At 36.2% G+C, this 20,868-nt stretch overlaps 1 long non-coding RNA gene across 2 annotated transcripts in view; it reads right to left on the bottom strand.

Annotated features, from left to right (window-relative positions):
* Nucleotides 1-9,491: 9,491 nt before the first annotated feature.
* Nucleotides 9,492-20,868, bottom strand: part of LOC128012025 (uncharacterized) — a 45,577-nt gene continuing 34,200 nt past the window's right edge. For both annotated transcript variants that reach the window (XR_008182690.1, XR_008182689.1), the window contains 2 exons: nt 10,220-10,274; nt 9,492-9,913 (listed from right to left, as the gene is read on the bottom strand). This is a non-coding gene — a long non-coding RNA (uncharacterized LOC128012025). The remainder of the gene's footprint in view (nt 9,914-10,219; nt 10,275-20,868) is intronic.

The raw sequence follows: 20,868 nt of genomic DNA, 5'->3' as shown, positions 1-20,868 counted from the left end.
TTGAATGAAATGAAAGTGTTTATGGTCTCTCAATGTTTATGTAAAACGGTGAGCTGATGAAGACAAAGTTATTCACTTTATATGCTTTAGATATGTTTTTTAAGATATGTTCTAGTTCCTGTGGCTCAGTTGTAGAGCATTGAACAAAAAGTCATGGATTCAATTCCCAGGGAACACACATACTGATAAAAAATGTATAGCCTGAATGCACTAAGTCACTTTGGATAAAAGCATCTGCTAAATGTATAAATGTAAATGTTAAACATCCTTGTTTAAATTCATTTATTGGTTGCTAGATAACTGCATATACATTATATGATTGTGTGATTATGTAAACGAACTAAAGAATTGAACCAGTTCACTGAAATGTACTTCCCGAAAGAACCAGTTTGTGGAAAACAATAGGCCTATTTAAAAATAAATAAATGAATAAAATAAAAATAAATCTGAGGGCAAAAAGCATGTTGTAAATTATATGGGGTTTTCAGCAAAGTTTTATTCATGTTGATAATATAGAGGCTTTTTTAATAACTAATTTATCAACTAGATTAAAAAACTAATCATCAAGACGAACTTTGAAGTTGGCTTGAGAAAGCCACACCAGAAAGTTTTAAATTAAAAAGCTTAGATTTGAAATAGTTTTAAATTTTAAGTCGTTTTTAAGAATGTATTCAGTCTTTCAGTCTATTAGAAAAACAGCAACACATTACAACCCCACTGATTAACATAGCAACTGCTCAAACATCCACAACACCCTGGCATCATAGAGGCGATCTTTTTTTTTTTACAGAAAATGTGAACATTTAGCTAAAATGACAATGTTTGAAAATAATAAACAGATTCAGTTATAGGACAGTACAGCATTGGCTGGAAACAAGTAACTTTAATAGGACACAGCCTGCTGTTACATATTAGACTCAGCTTGAAGCCATACATCCCACTCTAATCCCAAGACACACCCACACACACACACACAGAGACACACATACAGTCCAGCATTATTGGGAAGCACTGAAGCGATTTACTGTACACACACACACACACACACACACACACACACACACAGAGAGAGAGACTGCTTTGTATTCTTAATGATTTCTGCAGCATTGAGAGCATGCAGCCTCCACTCACAGAAGCTGGATGTAATAGTGAGATGTGTCATTGTCTTGTCAGGGTTTCATTCCTCTGTCACCTGCTTCCCACCTTGCTGTGGAAGCAAATGCTTGTCAGTCTTTTGCCTGCTCTCTCTCTCTATCCAGTGAAGAAAGAGCCAGTATCCTAAGTAACAGCTGTTATTTTTATTCATTGTCATAATTAAGCATCAGTCTCACATTTTAAACAACAATGGCTAAAGAAAATGATTCACAAGAAACAAAAGAAAAGACAAAAGGAAATCAAATTGTCTTGTGAAAAATTTGAAGAGACTTGGAATGCTCTAAAAAGTTTAAACAAGAAAGAGCAACATCACTAAATTAAGTCATAAAGAGTGTTTTTTTTTTTTTTTTTTTATCTGTCCCATAAAGTAATTTGTCAAATTAAATGATATGAGCATGGCAAAGTTTTGGTGAACCGGAATATAACTAGCTAATAAATCTAAATTGTACAACTGAATTTAAATAATGTTATTTATGTACTTTAAAGATTCAGTATTTCACTATCATTGCACTGAAACAGAAGTCAAAACTTTTGTCCTCCAAAAAATAATCGTTTGTTGATTTAATCTTCAGTTAATGCTTAAAGTTACAGTTAAAAACAACAGTCATAGTTGATTAATTGTTCAGTATACATTTTTGAACCTCCTTCCATAGATTTGATTATACATTTTTAGATTATAAAATAACAACTAAAACACTGATTATTATAGAATATACATGATTTCCCAAGACATTTTTGTTTTAAACACTACCGCAATATATTATATCATGTAATAATAAAAAAATCATGATTTTTTTTCGTTTTAAACTATTTATTTATACACATTTATAATTAATAGTATCATTAATATTACATTTGATAAAAATATTTTATACTTTATTTAATTTTGTATGCATGAAATTAAAAGAAAAAGGAGGAAAAAAAGTTACAACAGTCCCCCAGTCTCCCCTACATCACTTTGGCAAACCTTTGTATTCCCTGAGAAAGAAAAAAAAAATCAAACCGTTTGATAAGAATGAGAGTGAGCTCTAGTCACTGCATGGGTAAATGAGTAAATATGTAATTAGAGAACCCTCGTTAGCGCCTCATTAGGACCCCCTCTGAGAAGGTTTAATTAGCTCAATTAGCAGTGAGGGCTCAGACCTGCTCTCTTCTATGTAATGCCCACAATGGTCATCCCTCCAGGGACCCCCTCAGACTCTGCAAACTGTCTCAAATCTCCCTGACAGCATAGAGATGGAGCCCAAAGCTCCAGGGACACATCTCATTGCATTGCCTCATGCAAACAGATGGCTTTTATAAAATGAAAAGACTTCACTCTCTTAGCTTTGTTTCTTGATGTACACGATATATGTAGTGCAAAGCTGCAGAAGTGCTTCGTAAAGATCTGCATTTCCTGAAGGAAATACCAGTGCTTGCGAGGCATCAGAAGAATTGTAGGTTATACGCTTTGGTTCTGCATAAATGAAATGCTGCGTTAGAGCCCTTGCTGTTGTCATGACACGCAGCACACATTGTCTGTCACCTATACAGCAGAATACATTTAAAACGGCAAAAGAAAAAACTGCTAGAAGAGCAAAGAAACAAAGCCAAGCACAGCCAAGACTGTAAATGAAATCTAAATCGTATGATTTGAATCTTTCAAATATATAATAAACATTATTTCATTGATAAAGACAAATTTATCCTTCATTGAACTCCATTCATTAACTTTTTGCTTTAAACAGATTACTCCAGACAACTACAAAAATTAGTAAAGCACAAAAGGTTTTTGTAATATTAATAAATTATACATGTTATTTTATGAATAAAAAAGAGCTGCTAAATGTGCAAAATGAAAAATAATTAGCTAATCGATTCAGCATGCAAATAAGTGCAAGAAAAAAGACTAATCAGAATTCGGTATGCAAATCATAATACATGTTCTAAATCAAGCACATGTGGACTCGCATACAACTGTGAACTTCAGAGAAACCGCAGGGCGTCCCATTTAACATTTTAACTTCCAGAAGGGTGCTCACGTGTACTTTCAGTGGCCTTATCAAACAGTCCACGTGGCAAAACATATACTCGGAGGAGAACCTCTAGGGATCAGGGTTCAGTTTGGAAAAGGAAATTTTTCATTTTAATAAGTTTCATTGGAAAAACTAATATAGATAGTACACCTAAGGCCAAAATTATCGGCAAAACAAAGTTTGAATTGAGTGTGTTGAGCTTATTTAATTAAATGAGAAAAACAGCGTGTTTGAGGAATATCAATACACTACCTTCCAAGCACTTTACAGAATCCATCCATATCCTTGAAAAGAATAAAGCAGGCAGACGAAAAAAGAAAAAAAAAGGAGTGAAACACAGAACTGTCACAAAAAAAAAAAAAAAAAAAAAAAGAGTATTTCACTGTCCATGGTGTCTTGGTTCCTTTCAGACAATTTTTTACTTAGCATGGATTTGAAAAGTGCAGCCATACCCTCAGGCTATAAAGGCCTCTTCTAGACTTACAGGATCATATTCGAACAAGGTCATGTCGACAGTCGACTTAGCTTCCAAAAACCATTTCTTTGAGTCCATGTTAAACACAAGACTGACTGGAAAATGTTACAAGACCAGAATTCCCTCAGAAATCCCCGACATGATAAGAGATTGGGGTAGTAGCTAAGGTGCTCTGGGTGGTTATTTACGGGCCCAAGTCAACAAAAGCCAATCCTTCAAGTGTCCGTGATACTGCATCCTTTAGATATATTCCATATTTCCCTTGGTACTCTCCATACTTGGAGTTAGGGGTTAAAAAAAGTATCTTGGATCATAACATGGAAACAAAACAGAAGATGAACAGAAATTCAGGGTTTTTTTCAGGGTTGACATTACATTTGACTGGGAGAGCAAAGACCACTATCAGATTCTCTCTAATTGGAAGTTTAATTAAAAGTTCTTTTGAATGTGTTTTACCACTGGCTGGGGGAAATTGCATCAAAAGCTCACAATGAGGGACACAACCAGCCCATGCTTCTCCAGTCAGCAGTTCTCTTTATGAGAGGAAACACTCGCCCTATCTGAGCTCTCCGGCTTTACAACTGTTTCATTATGGCCCACAGATATGCAATTACACAAAAATGGCAAGGGCTGCTTTGGGACACGACACGCGGATCTGATTTTGATGGGAGAGGCAGATTGTACACTATCTCTCGTGTAATTCCATTAGTGCAGTATGGAAAGACATAAGATTCTGCCTCTAAAAGCACTACGAACATCTGCATGTCTGTTCACAAAAGAAAGTTTTGACCTCGTGCTGTAAGGCCCGTGTTGTCACAGGTGTGACTGAATAGTACATTTCTATCAGATAAAGGCAGAATGCATCAAAGATTATTGCTATTAAAATAATAATAATAATAAAACAGTGATTCCATCACAATTAAAACCCAGGTCTTGTGTAGTTAAGTCTAAGTTTTAGAGCTATTAATTGCAATATTTTGTACTACTGCTACCTACTACTCCCAAGATAGATATACATGTGGACATAAAATATTGATTTGACTTCTTATTATTTCATAATTGTACTTGTATAAAAAAATATTTTTTTTTCTTGATGATTATTATATTTCATATAAAATAAGTGCAGTTAATGGTCTGTTTGCCTCATTCACAGTGTAAGCCTAATATATATATGTTTTATATTTTATTAGGAATCATAATCAGGCATATTATGTTCTTTAATGGTCTGAAAATTCTTTAAATGTTAAAAGTTTTTCTTTTAGTTCTCCTTTATAATATAATATAATATAATATAATATAATATAATATAATATAATATAATATAATATAACAAAAAATTCCTAAGACTGTTTACCTTACAGCAGTGTTTTTTTAATATTGTTCCTAATGGCACAAACATGGCAGCCTTTGGAATTTCCAAATTAATAAATCATTGAATTATTAATGAAACACTGAATACTCAAATTCATCAACTGAAATTCTTCCAAAAATATGTACAAAAAAAATAAAATAATAAATAAATAAAAAAATCATGTAAAAAGCTCCCCCTACATGGACAAAAAAGGCTCTTCGTGGCATTTCTTTTCTAGATATTGCATGTGTGTATGTGCGTGTGTATGAGCAAGCAAGCCATGATCTGCAATGCCTGCCCACCTGGATGACAAGGGGACAGCTGCCCAATTTCCACAAAGCATTGGATCATTTGTTCAACCATTGGCAAGGCAAGTTAGCAATCTGTCCTCTTGTACAAGCTACCTTTGATAGAAAGAAAAGAGCTTTGTGGTCCTCTAGTGCTTCTTTTCCCCTTAACAGCCAACAGCGACAAGCTCCAAGGTTCTGAATCAATGGAAATTGGGTGGCACACACCGAACAAATGAGGACGCTGTCTCGAGGTGTTTCGCTTAGGCGCTGAATAGTGAGGGGAATATCAGTTTTTAAAATGAGTCTCTTTAGCATTAGAGCTAAGATCAACCAAGACGGTTAATTTACAGTTAAATCACACAAGAGAAAATAAAGATCCCCTTCAGAAACCTAGTGAGCTGTCTTGTTGTCTACTGAAAATATAGAAAGCAACTAAGTCAGTGCAACCCCTACTAAGGCTTGATTCACATTTATTACGCAGGCAGCAACATAAATTCAGAATTGAAGAATTGATTTAATTTCACGAGCTGAAAAGTGACTCAAACTCAGTTTGTCCGTAAGGCTTATAAATCGTTCTATTTCCAATCTTTTTAAACCGTTTTCTAGACTGATTTACACTTACAAATTTTTACACAAAAGCATCAACTTCAATTCCGAATTGAAATTTGGTTTAGTTTTAATTCACAAGTTGTGAATCCAACTGAACCTGGCCATAAGGCCTAATAAACCTTCAAATCTTGGCGAAACTGATTTAGACTTTTCTGAAAATTCAGAATTGAAGAACCAGTTTAGTTGACAAGTTTCAGATGTAATCTGTCTGTAAGGCCTATAAATTTACAATTTACAGCTGTTAGCACTTAAAATGAATTAAAATGCCGTCTATAGTGATAGTAGGCAGCTTACTAGCTTTGGAACAGAACTAAATCTAAACCACTTCCAAGACACACATATTGAGACAAAATCTACACATTATAATGCTCTAATAAGGCACAACCCACAAAATTAGAGACTTTCTCTCACATTTCTTTCCCTCAGTGCTTTCACTGGAGCCTGAAGTTTATCAGATGTTCACACTTAATCATCTTTATCACAGACATGGGAAGAAACCAGACTCACTTTCCTTTCATTAGTGACAGGAAATTTGATCAGTCCGATTAGCTTTCTTCATTATCCTCTTTATTTACCTCTCTCTCTCGTCCCGGCTGCTGACTGGCAGGTGGAGGGTGACGCGGATGTCAAATTGTGATGCTCACCCAGAAACCAGAGAGTATTTCAGTGGAACAAAATCACAATAGAGCTGTTCAGAAATAACGTCAATTTGTAGGCCAAGCCGGAAGGCTAATTCACCATTGGTTCCAGTGGGAATTCCTCATTTTTTAGAAAAGCGTTTTTTAATTTAAGAGTAAAATAAGGTCTGTGGTTAATATTACTTCACATTTGGTTCATAAATTGCACAAGGTCATATCTCAAACATGAATTCCATTCAGTGGCCTACTATATAGTTTTGTGTGCTTAGACTGAAATTCAAATGTTTTCCTATTGGAAAAACAACAAGATGAAGCTGAGTAAATAATCACAGGTATCACGTTTTTGGCTCAACTATCCCTTTAACACAGAGTGTAAACAATGCCAAAGTCAAACTGCACACTCTGGCACAAATTATCCAAATCAGCCTGTGAAAATCACTGCTAATTATGTTACATATGAAACAATAGTAACCATGCATTTATTTCCAAATGATCTCTGCCATGCTGTTTCTCTCCCTCTCGGCCTGTCTCTCTCTCTCTTCTGATGGACAGATAATGTAGAAGGCTCATCTTACAGCTGATAGTAAGGCTGTCCGGGATGTTTGGGTGGTCCTGGCCTGTGGTCTTGCCTAAGGCTAATCACCTTGATTTCATGGCCAAGCACATGCAATTCCTTCTCTTGATACAGTTACAAAAGTTCCCTACACCCCAGCAGGAAACTCATCCAACACTCGCTAGCTATGTGCATAGATGGGTTTGAGTACTCTGCAGTTATTTTGGCAGTTGTTTTAATATTTTTATTTTATCCACTGATTAATTTTAGTGAATCAATTCATTCTGAATATCATTCGAATGAAATCAAGTTTCAGAAGCATTACTCCAATCTTCATTCTAATATACTAATCATTCTAAAAACATAAAGAAAAAAAAAAATTTTTTTAGACCATCCTTATATAAAGCACTACTTTATGTATTACTATGTAGGGGTACTATGAATAAAGACATGTATATGCCTCTTTTAAATGAATTTTTGGGTTAAAGCAGCCATTCAACATTACAGATAATGTTAAATGATTTGCCACCATTTAACAGACCCAAACTTTGCCAGAACATTAGAAAATGATATAACTTAAACTTGAAAGGATCTTCACATAAAGCCATAATAATAAATGCCACATTTATCTGTGCCTCTTAATATATATATATAGTGTGTTGTATAGTGTATATAAGTCAGCCCTAAAGTCTGGTATAGTGTTATTTTTGACAGCCCTATTGTATAATATACAGTGTATCAATAGAAAACAATGCAACTGAAGCTGATATATAAACTGGCATTTTAAGCAGGATTGTGTTTTTATCTACAAGCATAGTCTGTATTTCCCATTACATCTTGACAAGGATCCAGCTGTATTTCAGCTTAACACAGCCGCGAATAAGAAGTTCTGCTGCTGACTCAGCACTGAATGTAATAGATGACTATTCAGACAGGATCCAGGAACAGAAGCCCAAGGGCGTTGAAGTAGCATGTCATGCTGAGAGGTAATAGTTATTCACCAATTAGCCTGAGCTAGAGCCGTGTTTCTGCAGCCCTTCATAAATTACGTCAGGGTGGTGCCAGAATCACATCTACAGCAGAAAAATGAATCTGAGAGTGATGAAGTTCTTGTAGACATAACTGTGGTCAGATAAGAGATTATGATTGATTATATATATAAATAACAAATGATTGATATTATAAATACAATCTTGTACATATGAAATATATATGATATATGGTGATTGATTGCAGGCGGACAGTAGAGAGGAATTCATGGTCTCCTGACATCACCCTCCTGAGATCCGGAAAGAGGGTCTGCTACTCTTCACAATTTAAATAACTGCCATGCTGCAGAGATTTATCAATGCAGTTTCACTGCTGGCTTTAAATACAGGACGATGAAACACTTTTTGAGTGCTAATTTGTATACTATCCAACCTTTACAGTATAGTGTGGTAGATTAGGACTAGAGCATCCCAAATCACAGTATATTCAAAACAGTTTGTCAAAGGTGCAGTCTTATTTTAGATGGATTTTTGAAGCATTCATGTATGCATGTGCAGCCCAAAAGAAGTCTTATCTTCACTGTTGCCTGTCCAAGTCAAGAAGTTGTCAAAAATAATATATATATATATATATATATATATATATATATATATATATATATATATATATATATATATATGTATAGAATGATTAAAATAATAAGTAAATATGATTTACTATTAAATTATACTAAAGTTAATTGTTCGATTTATTTTTTTTTTTTTTAACACTTTGGATTTGTATTAATTTTTTTAGTGGACTAACCAAAATTGGTTTGAAAATGCTACATTATAGTGCTGTCACTCAATTAATCGCGTCCGAAATAAAACTTTTGAATAAAATAAAAACATAATATATGTAGTATTGTGTATATTTATTATGCATATATAAATACACATTTATATTATACAACTTTAATGTTAGGAGGAATTAATTACAGAAAAAATAATGTGCTATTAGTTTTTTTTATTTCTATTAACAGCACTAAAATATTTTGTAATGGTTATATGTATTATGGTGTGTGTGCGCGCGTGTGTATGTGTGTATATATATGTATCTGTATTACAGGACTTTGGCTATAGCTGAAAATCACATGGTATAAGGTGTGCTAATATGCTCCTCGTAATATAGACCATTTTAGTTGATGTTGCCATAATGGCTTCTTTCATACTCAAAAGTACAAAGTTTACCACTGCTAGCGCATCACACACTCTTCACATCTCTATGAAACTCAGCCTTTATCAGTTTGTACACGCAGAAAGCATGTTACAGTTCTATATGTGGGAATTAATGTTCAAGTGAGGTTTCCCAACCATGAATGTGGCCTACTGAGTAAAGTATGTACATCTAGCTTATTTCCAGAAAGTTTCGCGGGCTTATTGGGGAAGAAACTTTTTTTATTTCAGACTCAAGGAAACTCCTGGACGTGAATGCCAAACCATACGAGAAGCAAATCCGTGACAAATGGGCATACGTGAGTGAAGGCAGTGGGGGAAATTATAATCAGCAGAAAGGCCATAAATGAGCGCCAGTGTCTGTAGGAGGCTAATTTGGCTAACATCAGCGTCTAAATGTCTCGTTGGCAGGGTTTAATTTCAGGTGAAGTGAGGTTAGGAGTCAATACACTTGCCAGAACAATCAGCGCAGTCTCCTTCAGTGTGTCCCTCTGGACTTCAGACAGGACGAGAGATACCTGTCAGCACGCAGCTCTCCTCCTCTGCCCATCTGCTTCCAGACATCAAAGGCAGCGTCTTCTCTAGCATCCCATTACTTCATACTGGAGCGCGGCGGGGGGAGGCTGGAATAGACACGACAAAACGGAAAATGGGAGGGCTGTGTTCTGGTGAGCTCACGCCTCCATAACCCTGATAATGTGAGGATGCATATGAGACATGTTTGAGCGTTAGGTAAAAGCGTCTCTGGGGGGAAAGTGTCTGTCAATAGGATGGGGAGGGGGCTGTCAAATTCGAGCTGTCAAATGTAAAGCTAATGGAACTGTAAATGTGTTTTCAGTTTTGGACAGTGTGTGTGTAACAATAGCTGTTTGTGTGTGTGGCTAAAGGCATAGTACACACAAAAATGAAAATGGCCTTTATGTACTCACCTTCATTGCATTCCAAATCTGCTGTGAAATTACGCAAAGTTTCTTCATTTGTGATCTGCTTAAGAGAAAAAGTCCTTAGTAGGTTGTGAAAAATTTATTAATTTTTCTTATAAAAATTGCAGTCATTTGTAAAATAAAAAAATAAATAAAAAAAAATAAAAAATCCAGATTTGCTGTGCTTGTTTATAGGGTTTGTTTGATTTAACAAATATTTTGTGATTTAATAATCATCATCATCTTCATCATCATCACTTTCAGAGACTACCAACTAAATATACATTGCATAATATTTATTTTTATAAATATAAAAAATATATTGTATATATAAAAAAAATATATTTCTATATATATATATATATATATATATATATATATATATATATATATATATAATATTTTATATATATATACAGTATATATATATAAAGAGAGAGAGATGTTTATAAAACAAATGAAAATTCTTTATTTAAAAAAAAAAATAAAAATAAAAAAATTTAGTTTTAGATGAGTTATCACTCAACCAAAAGTCGCTTGTGGATTCCAGATTTTGTATTTTTCTTATTTCTTTTTAAGAAAATGATTGGCTAGGTAGACAAATGATATAAGTTTAAATATAAGTTCTGGCAAAGAACCATAAAACTAAAGAAAGAAAAGCATGAGCAGCTTTTTAAGCTAAAAGTGAGTTATAAATAGACTCCATTCTTCAAAGAAAGAGCTGTAATGAGTGATTGAGGAGCATAGCAAGAGAGAGGGAGGGCTGGTGGAGAGAGAAACGAGATAATGAACAGATACAAGCTTCCAATAGTTTCCACACAGACAAGAGAACACAGCATAGGAGCAAAGTCAAATCGTGTCTGAGGCCTTAATTGGTGTTTGTTGTGTAATTTGAAATAAACACGGACTATAAATACCTAAAACAAAGCCATCTAAATTCAGACTGGCAGAATCTGGTTTTGTTCCTGGCCCAAAAGTAGGTATTGGTTGAAGACTGTCATTTGTGTTTGTTTAGTGCACTCATTATTTACAGAGTGGCAACCTTATGATAGCCTAATGACGAAAACGAATATCTAAAAACAAGATGCAACTGGTTAAACATTGCAGTAGCAACTCCACTTGCAGATGATGGACTCGATTCTTATGGAATTCAAGCTAGTATGCAGATTGTGTGAATTGCTTAGAATAAAAATGTCTCCTAAATGCATTTTAGCCTAATACTTAGTCTAGACGCTATCAACTATCTACAAAATCACAGCATGCATGGAGAAACGTTGACAGAATCACTCATTTAACGGTAAATGGAGCAGAAAATATGCTTTCATTCTCTCCCCCAAGACCTCCAAACAAACGTTATGTGTAATGACAGAACTTGCTAAGAGCTATAGTGTGCAACACCACAATGGAATTAAGCTGTTAATTATGAGCAGAAGACTATTTTGCACATAACAAGACAAATGAAGCTTGTTTTAAACTTCTAATGGACAATAAAAATTAAATAGGCTGCAGTGAGCTCTTAATGATAATGCATGTTATTTACACTATTACAACTTTTTAGAAAAAATAACTGACTACATTATTGTTGGTAATATTGCATACCATACTCAAAGTATTTATAAAAGTATTTATACTCATTCCTATGCAAAAAAAACAAACAAACAAAAAACAGCAACTATTTACAGTAGCCAATAAGTATAATAATTGATACAATGGTAGCTAAAAAATATTAGAACACTATTTTCGCCAGCTAAAAAAAAATGGTTTCAATTTATTTTTTTCATTTATTTCTATCTTTTGCTTAAGTGTGTCAGCAGGAAATAATAGTTCACATTTCCAAACATTCATCTTGCCATTAAGTATAATAATCCAGTAAGATTTTGTATGACAGCAGCCAGTGCTCCACACAGAGATCTAATCTGATCATCATCAGTCTGTCTGGAATAACATGAAGAAACAGAACAAACTGAGACACACTCAATCCAGAAGAACTGTGGCAACGTCTACAAGATGCTTAATGAGACCTAGTTTACATTCTGCTTCTTTATTGACATGAAATGGTATGAGATTTAGCAGAGTGTATATGGGTATGTGTGTATTAGCATGTGTATGATGCATTCTTCCAGACCCACTGCTGCTTCCTCTGGTGAGCTCAGCGATGGTGTGAAGAACGGGCTAATTACTCAAGGCCAGAAGACTGGCAGCGACCCACTCTCTGATATCTGCTCCTTTTAACACACCCAACTGGCGAGTTGTGGGCCAGCTGGGGATTTAGGCGCTAAAGAATCACAGTGACCATTTCTGCCAGTTACGTCCTGTTTTTTATTTATTTTAATTTTTTTATATTCCCTTGTAACCAAGACAATGGCTCATCAAGGCAAGTGAGACTCTGCATTGTGTAAATGAATTGGCTTGGACGCTGCCTCCACCTGCTCCTCAATGTGCTTGTGAAGCGCCACTATTGTGGATGCACAGACGACGGGCATTTTAATCCGATTGCGCTGGAATTGTTTTTAGTCTGAGGACTGAGGTCTTTTTATTCATTATTTCATTTTTGTTTTTTGTCTCATATGACATACTGACCCAAATTTGAATGATAGTAGCAAGAGGCAATAAGGCTTTTCAACTTCGCCCTCATTGTCAGTGAATATGACAGCTTTAAAATCTGGAAAATGGAATGGTATGAGGGAGATCAGCTTGCCATGTGTTTACGGTCTTCTCTTTCAAAACCGGAGTGAGGCAATACCATGGTACAGTGAAACTATCATATACTAATACCATGCACTTTGATTATATACAGTGAGTGCCATATTCATTATCATGGTGTGTACATGGCCTGCAAATGTACTACAAACAATACTACAGTAATATGGAGAAGCAAATCAATCCTTTGGTGTGCGTGTGTGCATATATATATATATATATATATATATATATATATATATATATATATATATACATACACACACGCACACACACACACATATATATATATTTACATACATATATACATACACACACACACACACACACACACATATCTTATAACATCCCATGTTGTCAATTAAAATGAAATTGAATTAATATTGCAGTTAATCCAAAAATATGTTGTGCCCTATTTTTACTTATTTAGTTGTGTGTGTGCAACATTTTGGTATATACACTGTAAAACACACACACACACACGTAAAAAATAGGACACAATATATTTTTGAACAATGTTAACTTTAATTTTAGTTATTAACAACATGATATACAAAATTCAAAGCACACAAATAACAGAAAACCCTGGTTTTAACTGTGTTTTGAGTATATCATGTTTTAGAGTTCATGGAAATGTCTGATGTCCTCGCAAAACTTATATATTATATATTATATATTAAAAATATATATATATTATCATATTATATTTTATTATATCATGTTTTACTTAATTAATAAACACTGCTTTCATACAATTAATTTTTAGGTTTTTACCTATGCCTCAAAATCATTTCCTTAATGACATCATACTCTGTAAAGTGACACCTTTTTGTTTAAAACAAACAAACAATAAAACAATGTAAGTTAATATCATAGTGATTTCTGAATATGTATGTCAATTTAAAGAAGCTATCTATTTGAAGTCAACACCCTCATGTAAGCTAACTGTCCATCCCTCCCTAAGCAATCGCAGATTTTGGTCTTCATTTCCATCCTGTTGTGAATTTTAACCTCAACCAGAGCATTTTCCTGAAATACAATATCCATTACAGATTTAAATCTACACAATTTGCTCTCTGTATTTCGCTCTCCCTTTCACAGCTGGACACATATATGCACAGACCCACATTCACATCTGGCTTTCCGGATAGTTCTACACTTCTTGCTCTGTCAGCTTCAGTGTTGCAGCACCTGGCAGCCAGCAGATCAGTGTTGCCAGGACACAGGAGGAAATGGAGAGGGGTAGATAGCTATTCATAGAGCCCACATCAGGGAACCATCAGACAGAGGGTGCCGGGAGCTGTGCTGAGATCAGCAAGAAAGCAGCCAACATGAAGCCATAGCTCAGGGACACAGCTGTTTCACTGCACCGAGAACAGTTGTGCCATCCATGGAGTAAGTCGGCTTATCTGAATCCATAGCTAGGCTTCAGTTCAGTCTTGCTGGACTTGCCCTTTCTGATTTGCCCAAATCCTTTAAGACTCAAAGAGACACTGCATAATCCCCGGTGTTGAGAGAATAAGAGACACGTCAAGACAACCCCATTGACCATGGCAGCACCTTACAGATCCAGAAACAAGACAACCTGCGGCAAGCTCTACGGATGCCTCGGCCCGCCAGAGTCCCTGGAGATCCTCAGTAGTCTCCGCTATCAAAGTCATCTAAAGGAAATATCAAGTAGGCCACCAGTCACTGTATTGTTCCCAAGAATGTCACATCTTTTGGATGGAGATAGAGGAATTGCAAGGTTTTACAAAGTTAGAAACCCTTTTCCAGAGGGCACAGCGAGTCAATGCATTCTCAGATGTTAAGTGTAGGAGTTTCTTTTTAACAAGCTGTGGTCTTGAGAAATTCAGAGAGTCGAGTAGGTTAAACGCAACCCACAGGAACAAAGAACTGAGACGGGCCCAATTAGCAAATCAATAGCTCTATAACACGAGCGGTTCCAGCTGAGTCCAGACATCATTGTTAGGAGGTTTTGCGTCCCCAAACTATTTATTTCTGGACTATGCTAATTAAAAGTAAAATGTTATTTTTTGAAAACCACTTCAGCAGAAAGTACAGCATTGATTTGTATTTTTTTGCTTATAACGAAGCAAAAAAAAAAACCTAGAAAAAAAAACTAAAAAAATAAGTGATAGCTTGACTGAAAAAAAAAAAAAGACTGTGGCTGGAAAATAACCAGGCACGCTCATGATGAGTCAACTTGACTTTACAAAAATATAGTTCATTTAATGGGTCAGGCAGAAAGATTTTAATTGGAAAGTTCTCCAATCACGAAAAAAGTCAATGTAAGGCAATGTCAGACAGCTCAGGATTGTGGGGAAAAAGTATAGAGAAAAGTTACAGAAGCAGTTGCTTCTCGTAGTTCAGCTTCTAAGTGATAAAACATCTTTAGAACTGAGTGAAAAGAGATGGGTTTCTTTCCAAATACTTTTGGGGATCTTGTCTGAAAAAAAAAGCTGGATAGAAACAAAAACATGCAAAAGAAATTCCCTGAATGTGCTTAAAGGAGTAGTTTACCTAAAAAGTAAATTTGGATAAACATTCACTCATCCTCAGGCTATCAATTAAAACCTTGTAAAGTGAAAAGCTGCATATTTGTAAGAAACAAAATCCGCATTATAGTGTTTTAACTACAAACTGCCACTTTTGGCCTGAAAACGGGTCCTCTATCTATAGTATTTATATCTCCAGTGAAAGAGTGGTCTTGTTTGAATTTAGAAGAGAAATATACGCCGATGTATTACTGTTTTCAAGTGAAAACGGTTGAAAAAATATGTTTTTTTCACTGGAGGAATTAAGTATCGTCATGGACTCGTATTTAGGCCAGGAGCGACAGTTTAAAGTTAAAAGACACTAATTGATGGACTGGAGTCCTGTGGATTACTTGTGAATTATAGTGATGTTTTTATCAGCTGATTGGACTTTCATTCTGATGGCACCCATTCACTCCAGTCTGGTGAGCAAGTGAGGAAATGTTAAATTTCTCGAAATCTGTTTCCACAAAGAAATAACTCAAACTCGGGTTTACTAATTCCTATGAAAATATAAAACCTTAATTACCTTAAAGAACCATCTCAAGTGGTCAACACATCAATCTCTGCAAAGACATGATAGTAATAAGACAAATATGAACTGCATTTTGCAATGTTTTTAAAGTGGAGTTTTAATATGCACAGAAGCAGTAGCAGTTGGGGTCTTATTGACAAAGCTAACAAAAGTTTACTTTAGCTACAAGCTGCCATGCCAAATCTTTATGGAACATTCTTTGAGTAAACAGAGATAAATCTTATTTATGTGGAAATGTACTTTTTGAGAGAAATGCTGCAGATTCCTTTAATAATATCCGTGATGATACAACACTGACAAAGGCACTCCAGATGGACCAACACAAGGGCTGATGTCCAACAGCAAATAACACTGATTCTGAGATCATCTCTTTGAAAGGCCTGGTAAATATGGACACAAAACAACGAACTGTCATCAAGACTCTAGATGTTATTAGATGATACTGATGTGCCAAAGGACTGTGAGCTTTGGAAAAAAATGTTCAGGGTTTCATTTTCAATTACTGCAGTATTTGAGGATTGCAATGTCATTTTTCCTCCCATCTCATTTCTTTTTTTTTCATCATGTCCCCTAAAGCAGCGGTTCTCAATTCTAGTCCTAGCGACCCTCTGCTCTGTACATATTGTATGTCTCTCTTATCGCTTCAGATGTTTGTTCCGCCATGATTCCAGATCGAAGCGAATGTAGGCCATATGTTTCCATTCAAAGTGCATTAAAGTGCGTGAGACATGAATTTAAATTGTATTTATTTACAGAGGTATATGTCATCTGTGTGTGAAGACATCACGCAGAGCAAATCCGTGAATGAATGTTCCGAGGTGAAGTAAACTTCAACAGATTTCCCCTGTTCAGGGATTAGGGAGCAATGAACACTGTGTAGGGACCATGTCAATGGGAACACAGTTCATGCACGGAGCTCACTTCTAACGAGCTGATATCTGAATCAGGTGTGTTGAGAAAGAGAGACATATAAAATGTGCAGAGCAGGGGGTCGCGAGGTCTGGTATTGAGAACCGCTGCCCTAAAGGACTCCATGGCATGGACTCCACCATTTTTCCAGAAAGCAAAAACCTAGTTACACATATTTATAATGGGGTAACAAATATAGCAGTACAGCCAGACAAAGAGGTATTGGTGAAAGCATTGTGCCAGCGAGCACCATAAATCTCTCCAAGTCTTTAAGTGTTTCCCAGAACTCCTCAGATTCTCGTAAGTTTACAGTACCTTAAACTGCACTAAAGGTGAAGCCGCTCTTGAAATTGATGAATTGGCTTCCTATTGTCCTCCCTGATGGCTCACTTTTGTGGAGCCAATTCTTTTGTCCGGGCCTATCAGCCGCTCCGCTCTTCCTGAATAAGATGCTCCGGCGAGCCGCAAGCTTTCTGAAGCCCAGCCGGAGCGGATGACGGGCGGCTGTGGGCAATGCGTGAAGCTCTAATGGTTGGCCGTGGACAGGTTTGGTCAGGTGGACAGGTTCAGGACTGACACCTCATCCATCTCTGTCCCTGAGGGCACTCATGCTTCAGACTTTAAGGCAAGTGATCTGTATTTGTGTGTGTATGGGAGCATATGGAGGGGGAACCTCGTCTGTAGCACCACAGGCTCTGTCAGAGCACAATTACCTCCCATGAGCCTCTCTGCTCAAGGTGACTGTAGCGCTCCGGGTTAATCTCAAGCGATGTTGTGGCTCTCTCTGTGTGGTGTTTGGGTGAGATGATGTCTGGAACACAACATTAACACCATACACTTGATCTCCTCATGCAAATATGCATAAATCTCCCGCTAAGTGGGAAAATCAGTTTTGCTGCTTGCTTTTTTCCCTTAAAACAAAAAAGCTATGAGGTTAAACTCTCAATCTAATAAAAAAGTCATGGAGCCATGTTTTTCTACTTATATTTCCATATAACCTCATGCTAGGTTCAATACAAGCTGTATTTGCAGAATAATGTTGCCTACTACAAGAGAGAGAGAGAAAAAAAGGAAAAAAGTAGAAAAAATAGACCTGTCGCTTTTCTCTTAGAAAAAATTAGGGTTACATTTACTTCACTTATAATTAAAGCATATTTAGCCAACATTTAAGAGGGTTATATATCTATATATGTGTGTGTGTGTGTGTGTGTGTTTGTGTGTGTGTGTGTATGTAACTTAATATAAAAAAAATAGAAACTTTCTTTGAGGCCTCTTTAAAGGGATAGTAAAATAATAATAATAATAATTTACTCATCCCAAATGTTTCCAAACCTTTATGTTTTTTTTCTTCTGCTAAGCTCAAGAAGAAAGATATTTTGAAGAATTTTGACTACCAGACAGTTGACGGTAGCCATTGACTTCCATAGCATGTGGTGGGGGTGGGGTGGAACAACAACAATATAATTCAATGGATATCTTCAGAAGTTTGGTTATCAACATTCCTCAAAACATCTTTGATTTTTAGCTAAATCCATTGCACTTGGTCATTCATAAAATGCATAATACCTCAATATATTATCAGGAGTCGTATTAATTTTGTGTTTCCTGTAACAGATTTTTGACCCAATGACTTGCATTTTGAGAATTAGCAAGGACAATAGATTCAACTAAAATCACCTTCAACATTTTACTGAAGAAAGCCACCATCTCAGATCGCCTGCGAAGAAATAACTTAACAGATTTTTTTTTTTATTGAACTGTTCCTTTAAGAGCAATTTTAACATCATTTTTGTCTAACTGCAACATTACATCATCAGAATCATTTACTACAACTCTGTTTTTAACTTTGCTTGCTAATCTTAAACATTTTTCAGCTGTGCATGTTCAACCTGAAATAGAGCTGTTAAAGATAACGGCATAATTAACACCCTGATTTTGAATTGGAAAGGTGACAACCATGTAGTCAGGGCAACATGGCTGTGGGGGCGGAGCCTCAAAGGAGGGTTACATGTAAGTTGTTTGTGTCAGTGTGTGAATGTGTGTGCATGTGTGTAGGCCTGAGGAGGCAGGGGACTCCTTTAACACAGCAGTGAGCTCTCATTAAAAGCATCTTTCTCTTGGCCGGCAGTGGACGCTTTCAGCTGCTCGCTTCCACTGCATGCAAATAAGCCTAATTAGTCTGCGAATCTCCAGAGTTTTCAAACGATAGCGTTTCAAAAAGGCACACTTCTACTCACACCACGACAAAAATCTCCCAGCTCTCCTGGGGAACATTATTCATGCATTTTAAAAAACATTATTCATGCGCTTTAGATCTAACAGTGAGTAATTTGATGAAGTATCTGTTTCTTTCATATCCAGATTCTTTCTGTGTCGGCCGTGGATCTCACAGACATCACGCATACATCACAGAAGTGGCAATAAATATGTCTAAACAGGGTGAAGTGAGCTGTCAATCATTTTGATTAATGACCGACATGTTTCTAAATGTGTGTGATCCAAACTGTGTAGTCAGCAGGTCATGAGGCAATGCTGCAGCTTTCTCTCAGTGATTGAGACTACGGGTCGCATTAAATGGGAACATTTCCTCAGGCGGGCCTTCTGACAAACACGCTCTACAGAGACTCCTGCATACGTTTGACACTTCACATCTAGATTGCTTTTGATGTTGCTGGATGTGGGCAGCAATAAAGAATTTTAAAGAAATAGTTCCCTCAAAAGTGAAACTTCTGTCATCACATACTCACCCTCATGTAGTTCCCAGACCGCATGACTTTTATTGCATATTGCTTCAAAATAACATTAACCAGGTAAATTAACTAATAATAGTGTAAGAGTTTGAAGCCACACCCCTTTGATCCAGCACAGTCCAATAGAGTTCCAGGCCTGAGACTGACGACCACTCTTAAAGGCCTGTCAGAACCAATCAGCAGTCACATCACACATCAAGGACAGACATACTCGGTCTCCACCGCTTGTGACTCACCAAACCAAGTGTTCTTCACTCTCTTGTTGTCTCATTTTGTTGCTCTCATCCCATTTCATTCTCTCTCTATATATATGCAGTGTATTGACACCATCTGTCAGAGCTCCAGCCGGTGCCTGAGGGTGATCTCTTCAGACCAGTGAGCATCTCACGGTGGAGACAGAAGCCCCCTGACCTGGACAGACACTAACAGCCAAGCGAAAAGCCCAAAAAGGTAACTCGGTCCTACCTCAATGAGTGCAATCACTGAATAAATCTGAAAAGGGTTATGACTCACACATAAAGAATCCAACACAGGCTAACTGGAAAAAACGTGTCTCTAGCTAGATTTTTTTTGCAACAGTTCCAGTAAAACACCAACAACTTTTATTCCTTTTCACACAAGTTATAATTACAAGAGCATGATAATGATTAATAAAGACTTTTCTTTTTGCATGGTTTCTTACTACTACATTATCTCACAATATTTTTGCCATAGTGCATGATTTGTAAACTAATACATTTGAACATTTTCATGATATAATCAGCTCCATATGGATTACCTGATATAGTAAACTTGCTCAATAGTTCACCTGGTACAGCCTTGCTCTTGCAATTTGGAGCATCCCATGAAACACAAGTCACTAAGAGCTCAAAGAAAGTATAAGCTTGTTTTATTCCAGTTAAAGTGGTCATATTATAGATAATCAAATTTTCCTTGATCTTATGCAAAGTCACTGCACTGTGAAATTTTACTTGTAACTTAAACTTACTGTTATTAAAACAAAGCTGGAAAAAACAGCTCCTCCTCAGATTTCTGACATGGAAAAACCCTATTCATGACCATACATGACCACATTTATCTGTCAGCTAGCATATTCTGTTTTCAAAAAGGACCCAGTCACTGTGAGGTAATAGCAATTATACAGGGTAGATACTACTATTTCTAACTAATTACACTGGAAAGGAGTCAGGAAAGTGATGTACTTTGTCAGCTGGCACCAAAATA

Source organism: Carassius gibelio, chromosome B23, assembly GCF_023724105.1.
Source record: "Carassius gibelio isolate Cgi1373 ecotype wild population from Czech Republic chromosome B23, carGib1.2-hapl.c, whole genome shotgun sequence".
NCBI classification, from domain to species: domain Eukaryota; kingdom Metazoa; phylum Chordata; class Actinopteri; order Cypriniformes; family Cyprinidae; genus Carassius; species Carassius gibelio.
Note: the sequence above shows the minus strand (reverse complement) of the source record. Positions and strands in the feature narration are given on the sequence as shown.